The sequence below is a fragment of the Penaeus vannamei genome, chromosome 28, assembly GCF_042767895.1.
Source record: "Penaeus vannamei isolate JL-2024 chromosome 28, ASM4276789v1, whole genome shotgun sequence".
Classification (NCBI taxonomy): Eukaryota; Metazoa; Arthropoda; class Malacostraca; order Decapoda; family Penaeidae; genus Penaeus; species Penaeus vannamei.
In genome coordinates, this window is record NC_091576.1 from 32,830,990 (window position 1) to 32,838,489 (window position 7,500).

At 49.2% G+C, this 7,500-nt stretch overlaps 1 protein-coding gene across 3 annotated transcripts in view; it reads left to right on the plus strand.

Annotated features, from left to right (window-relative positions):
- Egfr (epidermal growth factor receptor) overlaps positions 1-7,500 on the plus strand; it is a 419,937-nt gene that overhangs the window by 332,457 nt on the left and 79,980 nt on the right. The window contains exon 1 of one of the 3 annotated variants that reach the window (XM_070142031.1): positions 987-2,054. The exons of the other annotated variants lie outside the window; for them this stretch is intronic. The gene's annotated coding sequence lies outside the window, so the exon portion shown is untranslated. Of the gene's footprint in view, positions 1-986; positions 2,055-7,500 lie in introns of those variants that run through there. 3 annotated transcript variants of the gene reach the window in all.

The window sequence follows — 7,500 nt, forward strand, 5'->3', positions numbered from 1 at the left end:
CATCCTCATCCTCATCCTCATTCTTTCCTTCTCCTTCTCCTTCTCCTTCTCCCTCTCCACCACCCTCTCTTCCCCTATCCTTCTCCCTCTCTTGTCTCTCCTTCTCCACCTCCCTCTCTTCCCTCTCCACCACCCTTTCTTCCCCTCTCCACCTCCCTCTCCACCTCTTCCCTCTCCACCTATCCTCCTTCTCCCTCTCCACCTCTTCCCTCCTCCCCTCTCCTCCTGTTCCCTCTCCCTCCCACTTTCTCTCCAGGGGCGGCGTAGGTAATAAAACTGATGATCCAGGGCTTCTTCGCCATTATCAGATGGGCGCCTTGGAGGGGACGCTACCTGTGCGACAATTTGTTGGCCGGGAGGAGAAATGGCGGAGCGATAAGCTACTGAAATGGCTAGGCTTGGGTATCGATTTGCGTGCGTGCGTGTGCTTGTTGGTATGTGTGTGTTTGGGGGAGGGGAGAGGGGGGAGGGGGAGGAAAGGGTAGGGGGTTTGGGTGTTTTTGTATGGGGGGTGGGGAGAAGAGGGGGGAGGTGTGTGTGTGTTTGTGGGTTGGGGTAGATGTTGGGGGTGTGTTTTTGGGTGGGTTTGTGTGTGTGTGTGTGTGTGTGTGGTGTGTGTGTGTGTGTGTGTATGTGTGTGTGTGTGTGTGTGTGTGTGTGTGTGTGTGTGTGTGTGTGTGTGTGTGTGTGTGTGTGCGTGTTTTATGGAGACGAGCCATCGCATGTATGTGTGAATTTCTACTTTCGTCTGTATATAGGGCTGCATAAGTGTGATATGTGATTTTATCGTGTTTACGTGTGTATCTGGATTCCTAGTATGTGTTTTTTTATGATAATAAGCAGGTATATGTAAGTGCGTGCGTCATTAAAATATGTTAAGGGAATGGATAATTAGGTGCACACGAATTCACTTGCAACAATTACATTTTTTTTTGACTGGGCCGAATTCCGTTACTTATTGACGGCGAGAGAAATGCAAGTGCTAATGTGTGGGGAGGAAACATGAGGAATTTGACTTTTGAAACTGAATAAAAGACTGATATTTAACGGTTCTTGTGGGAAGTTCTTCGAATTGATGAGTAACTGTTAGAAATGAGCCTCGTCCGAAGCACAACCATTCGTCGAGTGGTTGCTTGGTCTCTCCCACGACCGGGTACCAGGATGGAGCAAGGATTCGCACCACGTTGTTTTCTTGTTTATTACAAATACGTTCTCTGCAATATCAATAACTCAGAATTATGAAGCCGCACTTCTTAAGATTATTTTAATGAGTGAGTCCACATTCCCCCATCGCTATGAACCTGAGCGTACCTGAGCCAGCCAGATTACCTCCAGTTCCCCCTCCGCTATGTTTGTCCGCGCCGGGTACGCGCTGAGTGCTAGGTTTCAACATTTATCGCCCCATCCCTTTCAAAATCAAACGTCTATGGTCAATATCTTCACAACTACAGTATAACCATTTTATATTCTACTGTATTTCGGCGCCAAAACAAATCGCGAACAAGCAATGCGTATCGGAGAGCGAGAATCATAGAGCGTGGAGAGCGCGGGTCGCCGTAGGGCCCAGCCGATGCCTGGGGCGAAGAAGGAGGCAAGAGGTCTTGGCTGGAAACAAGTTTTGCCTCAGAGATGACGAGTAGGTGACGAGCGAGAGGGTGCGTGTGTCTGCCGCTCCGCCAAGCCATCGACCATACGGCTCTTGTGAATATATTAGCAGAGTGTTCTCCCGCAAGGAAAATATTGTGTCCTCTCGGTTTTTTAATCGTTCTGTTTCTCCGGTCTTTGGTTTTGGGAAGTGAAACGTGGAAAAGGAGAAGAGAGAAAAGAAGTGTGGTTTGGAAGAGAGAGAAAAAAAACAACCCAAGTGTATGTCTTGGGATTTTTATTGTGTTAATTGTGGATAGAAAATTGACGAAGAGGAGAAAAGGCTCTTCTGATTTGAAAGCTTTTAAATATTGATTTTGGAATATTGGGGCAATACGCCATTTCCCAAAAGTGTGAAGTGTTATATATTGTATTTTTACACTGGATTACCCTACGCCAAGATGTGTTAGGTAAGTGTTGAAACCCAAGCTTTCGTAATCTGCTCTTAAGCTCAGAATAATTTTGTCAAATATAGTCATGAAACATTTATTCTTGATGGAATTAGTTAATCGAGTCAATTAGATATTGATCACAGCAGAAAATTCCAAAATACTTCAAATTAATTTCTTGTATCAGTTTAGAAATCAAGCTTTTTTTGAGATCACTTGATTGCAGATCTTAATCGAATCTCACGGAACAATAATAATATAATTTAGAATTAACAGCTTGTAAGTATTACAAGTTTTACACCCGAGCTTTGTTGAGGGACCCGCTGCTGGCGTGTGTGGGCGAGTGTGTTCGCCTCAGCGCCCACAACCTACACAATACACTTACACTTGTCGAAACTATATACTTGTATTATACGTCTTGCATACCTTGGGATACGTCGGTATATTGGCGGTACATATACGCGAATTTTGTCATTGTCCGGCGCTGTTTCTTCCGTAATGAGCTGGTTTCCCGTTTCATTTTTTTTTTCGTGCTGTATAATTCTTAAAAGGTTGGATATAGGAGACACATTTTTTTGTATAGTTTCCTTTGTGTCGGGTTGAGGCTGGAGTTTGGCTGGAAGGTTTTTCTTCGAGTCAAGTTCGATGGTTTTCTCTCTGCGTTGTGTGTTTTTGTATTGGCCCCGATTCTTTGTATCACACTTGTATCGGTAATGGGCTACTTACGCCGTTCACATCGCGTCGACGTAAAAATACGAGGTTGTAGTGGCGTGGCTTTGTAGAGCTTAAAATAGAATTATCATTATCGTTATTATTATTTGTAGTAGTAGTTGTTGTAATATTTTATGGCTACTATTATTATTACCACTCCTATTATTTATCTCAAGAGAACAAATAAGCCATCAAGCACTCTGTATCACAGCAAACGACCCCTCCCTCCCCCTCCGCCTCCCCCTCCCCCTCAGCCGATTGCTTAACAAGCCTCTTTGGTATCTGTAATAATCGTTGCCTACTTGAGATGCGGCGGGAAGCGGGCATCCATTGTGATAACGGCCTTATCTCGCGGCCATCGGGTTGTTCCTGGGACGGCGACACACATCAGGGCTACATCATTGTCTCATTGTCTTTTCGGGGGAGATGTATCGATGCTCGGGCCGGCCGCTGCAGATGGGCGGGCGCGGGCGGGCTTCCATTTTGCTGGGGTGCAGTGGGGAGGGGGTGGTTTGTTTGCGTGTGTAGTGTGTGTGTGTGTGTGTGTGTTTGTTTGCGGGTGTGTGCGTGTGTGTTTGTTTGCGCGTCTGTGTGTCTGTTTGCGCGCGCGTGTGTGTGTGGCGTTTGTGGTTGTGTGCGCATTTCTAGGCTTTCGTGTGTATATCGGAAGTTAGCAAAGAGGGCGGGATGAATCATGTCTCCTGCGTTAGTTCACGATCCGACTTGTAATGCAGGTTGCGCAAGTATCTACCAAAAGGCGGTCGCTGTTTGTTTCGCAGATATGATTGGAAATTTCCTTATGTATTGCAAATATAACCAATAACCTGTCGAGTTTCGTCTCTAACCGCACAAGAAGTAAAGTATTTATCCATTTCCATTCTGCCGCGGTAACGATAATAGTCATGAAACGAACTACAAAACTATTTCGAGCAGTTTCTTCCGAGCATCACGTGATCCCCCCCCCCCCCCCCCGCGACGCCCCTAATCCCTTCATTCGATTAGCACCTGGCGCCTCGATTTCCTTTTCGCAGTTAGTTGCGAGAGGCAAATCCCATAGGCTCCCGTGACCTCTCTTCGGGGGTGCCAGTGAGTTGTGACCCTCTGTGGCTATTTTGGTGGTAGTGTCTCGTCGCGTCGTCATATGCTTGGGGGGGGGGGGGGGCGTACGCGTGGTTGGTTGGGAGATGCATGGTCTTCGTGTTGTGTTCTCCCTGCGTTTTGTGTTGTTATTTATTCGGTAGTTAATTCGTTTTTGCGATGCTTAGGTGTCGGAGTCTGTCGTTTCGACACTCGATTGAAAGAGGGAAATTGTAAATCACCCGGTATTTATTTTTAAATGGGTTAGCCAGAATTGTTTGTCGACCAAAGTTCTCAGAATAAGAAAAAAAACAGATGACGTAACACCGTGCCTGCGAAGACCGCGTGGCGTAGCGTCCTGCAGACCCGGCCAGACCTTCATCCAATCCCAATCCATTAACGTGATAATTAGAGCAACATCGGCACCGTCGACTTGCAGCCCCGACGGAGAGATAAGGGCGAGCCGGCGCGACATATTGTCAGCAGGAGAAACGCGGGTCCCAGGTGCGCGGGCGGCCTGCAACATGGCGTGCAACAGGCGGCAGAGGGTGCAGGGTTACCTAAAATATATTTAAGACGTAGAGAGGCTTACCTTTCCCCTGAGCTCTTTTGGAGTGTTGGGGAAAAAAATAAGGAGGCTTTGAAATGTATTGCGGGGGCAGTTTTTTTTTATGTATTGGTGGTGTTGAGGTTTGTGTGTCCACTTCTTGTCATTATTTGTTATTGGGGTTTTATTAATTCGTTTGAATGCTTCGAGTTAGATTATATAACTTCAACGAAGCCATTCCTAATGCGACTTTGTTAAGTTTGTCATGTAGTTGATACAATCTAACTTTCGAAATTTCCACGCGCGGTTATATATATATATATATATATATATATATATATATATATATATATATATATATATATATATATATATATATATATTATATATATATATATTATATATATATATATATATATATATATGAAAGAAACAGAAAAAGAAAAGAAAGAGCGCGAGGACACATAATTATTTCATTCCGTAATCTCATCGACAACTGACAAGGACCATTATCGCCGGACACGCAATGAATACTGATGGCCACGGGGAGCGACGCGATCTGGCCAGCGTCGGTTCTGGCCACGGCGACCCGCTGCGACGACGCCACTACGAGTCTGTCCACGACGACGCCACTACGAGTCTGTCCACGACGACGCCACTACGAGTCTGCCCACGACGACGCCACTACGAGTCTGTCCACGACGACGCCACTACGAGTCTGTCCACGACGACGCCACTACGAGTCTGTCCACGACGACGCCACTACGAGTCTGCCCACGACGACGCCACTGCGAGTCTACCCACGACGACCCGCTACGTGCCCGCTATCACCTGGCTTCGTCCGCGCCCAGCCGATGCCCGGTGCTGTGCCGTGCCGCGGGACAGCGCCCCTGGGACGACGGCGACGCGGACCCCGCCAGGGCCCCAGCTGGCGACCGGGAAGGCGACTGGGAGGGACGGCTCGCGATCGGGCCTTTATGTCGGATGGGAGGAGGAGGAAGAAGAGGAGGAGGAGGATACAGGATAAGGAGTTGAAGGAGAGGAAGAAGTAGGGAAGGAGGAGAAAAAAGAGGATGTGGAAGCAGAATAAGAGGTGGAATAAGAAGGGGAGGAGGAGGAAACAGGATAAGAAGTTGAAGAAGAGGAAGAAGTAGGGAAGGAGAGAAAAAAAGAGGGAGGAGGAAACAGAATAAGAAGTTGAAGAGGAGGAAGAAGTAGGGGAAGGAGAAGTAGGAGGGGAGAAAAAGGAGGACTAGGAAGCAGAATAAGAGAAAGAATAAGAAGGGGAGGAGGAGGAGGGTGCGAGGGCGTCTGTTCGGGCACGTGCGTCTCCCAGGTGTCGGCGTTGAAGGCGGGACGCAGGCTGTTGCAGGTTGCTTTAATTTATTTATTGCCTTTATACGAGGGTCGGAGGAATAGGCTTACCGTCTGCCGTTTGTTTCTGTGACGTGTTTACAGTCCGTGTATTGTGTAGTGGTTTGTTGACTCCCGTGAGGCGACTTGGTAAGTGTTCCAAGATAATAGCAAAGCATTAGGATACGAGGTGTGAATGAAGGGGAAAAAAACAGATGGGGAAAACCTAAGACCTGATAAAGTATACCCCGAGAGAGGAAGAGAGAGAGGCTAAGGCAGGGAGGGATGGGGAGGGAGAGGGAGAGGGAGGGGGAATCATGACCGAGAAGGAAAAAAGGGTGTGATGGGGAGGGGGGGGGGGCTGTTTTATCGAGCACACGTCGTTGTCGGAGCCGCTCATGCATTGATTTATTGCGCGGAACGTTTTGTGCGCGGCCGAGCATCGCCGGGGCGGCTCGCACCCCGGGACGCTCGCGGGGCATATGCCTTGCTAATGCCTCGTGTTGCATTAGCATAATGCGGTTGTCAGTCAGGGTAATTACGGCAGGCAATGGCGGATAAGGAGTAATATCCATGCAGACGCCGAGCGGGATGTTCTATTTATCTGGCGGAGGCGGACGCGGGGCGCCTGGTCGTGACGGCGGCGGCGGCGGGGGAGCAGCAGCAGCGCGGCCCCTCTGACGGACGCCGCCGCCGCCGCCTTCGTGGGGCTGCTCGGTCGCCTGAGCGGAGATCGGCGACGGCGGCGCGGAAGAAAGCCGATTCGCGCTGGACGCTGCGAGGGGGGGGGGGGGCAAGGGGCTTCGTGATGGCGGGGTCGTAAAGCGCGAAAATGGGTGTTCCTGCGCGGGAAGGAGGTCCCGGCGAGATTCCCGCAGCGGTTCGCGAGTGCTTGGAGCAGAACGAAGGAGGGGATGAATGAGAGGGAAGGAGGGAGGGGGGAGAGAGAGAGAGAGAGAGAGAGAGAGAGAGAGAGAGAGAGAGAGAGAGAGAGAGAGAGAGAGAAAGACCGGCAGGCAAGAAAGAAAGAAAGAAAGAGAATTTGCGATGAGACTTGGAATGCTAGTTTGCCGTCCTCCGCCTCCCTCCTTGCCCCATGCGTTCCTCGCCCCCCTAAGATATTGCCCCTTTAATGACCGTCAGCAGTTATGAAGACACGCCCTCCCGTAGGCCTACGCAGGAGTCACGTAGAAGAGAGGAAGGAGGGCGTTTGTTGTTCTCACGCGAAATGGCCGAGGAGAAGGAAGAACAAGAAGAAAGAAGAGAGGGGAGGAGAAAGAGGAGGAAGAGCCATAGATAGAGAGAGAAGGAGGAAGAGTCATAGAGAGAGAGAGAAGGAGGAAGAGCCATAGAGAGAGAGGAGGAGGAAGAGCCATGGAGAGAGAGAGAGAAGGAGGAAGAGCCATAGAGAGAGAGAGAAGGAGGAAGAGCCATAGAGAGAGAGAGAAGGAGGAAGAGGCATAAAGAGAGAGGAAGGAGAGAGGAGGAGGAGGAGGGCGCCGTTACTGTTACCGTCCTCAAGAGCTCCTCATCAAAATACTTCCAGTAGGACTCGACAAGTCTAGGGAGAGAAAGAGACAGAGAGGAAGAAACAGACTTAGAGAGAGAATAAATAATAAGAGAGTAGAGATTGACAGAGAGGTCAGTTGGTCCATTCGCGTCCTGCTCGCTCTCCTGCCTATAATTACGGCCTAGTCTACCGCGCTCCGTAAATTACATGAATTACAGGCTGAAATTACACGCTTGGGCACGTGCTGTAATGAGGCCGAGCTGCGCCAC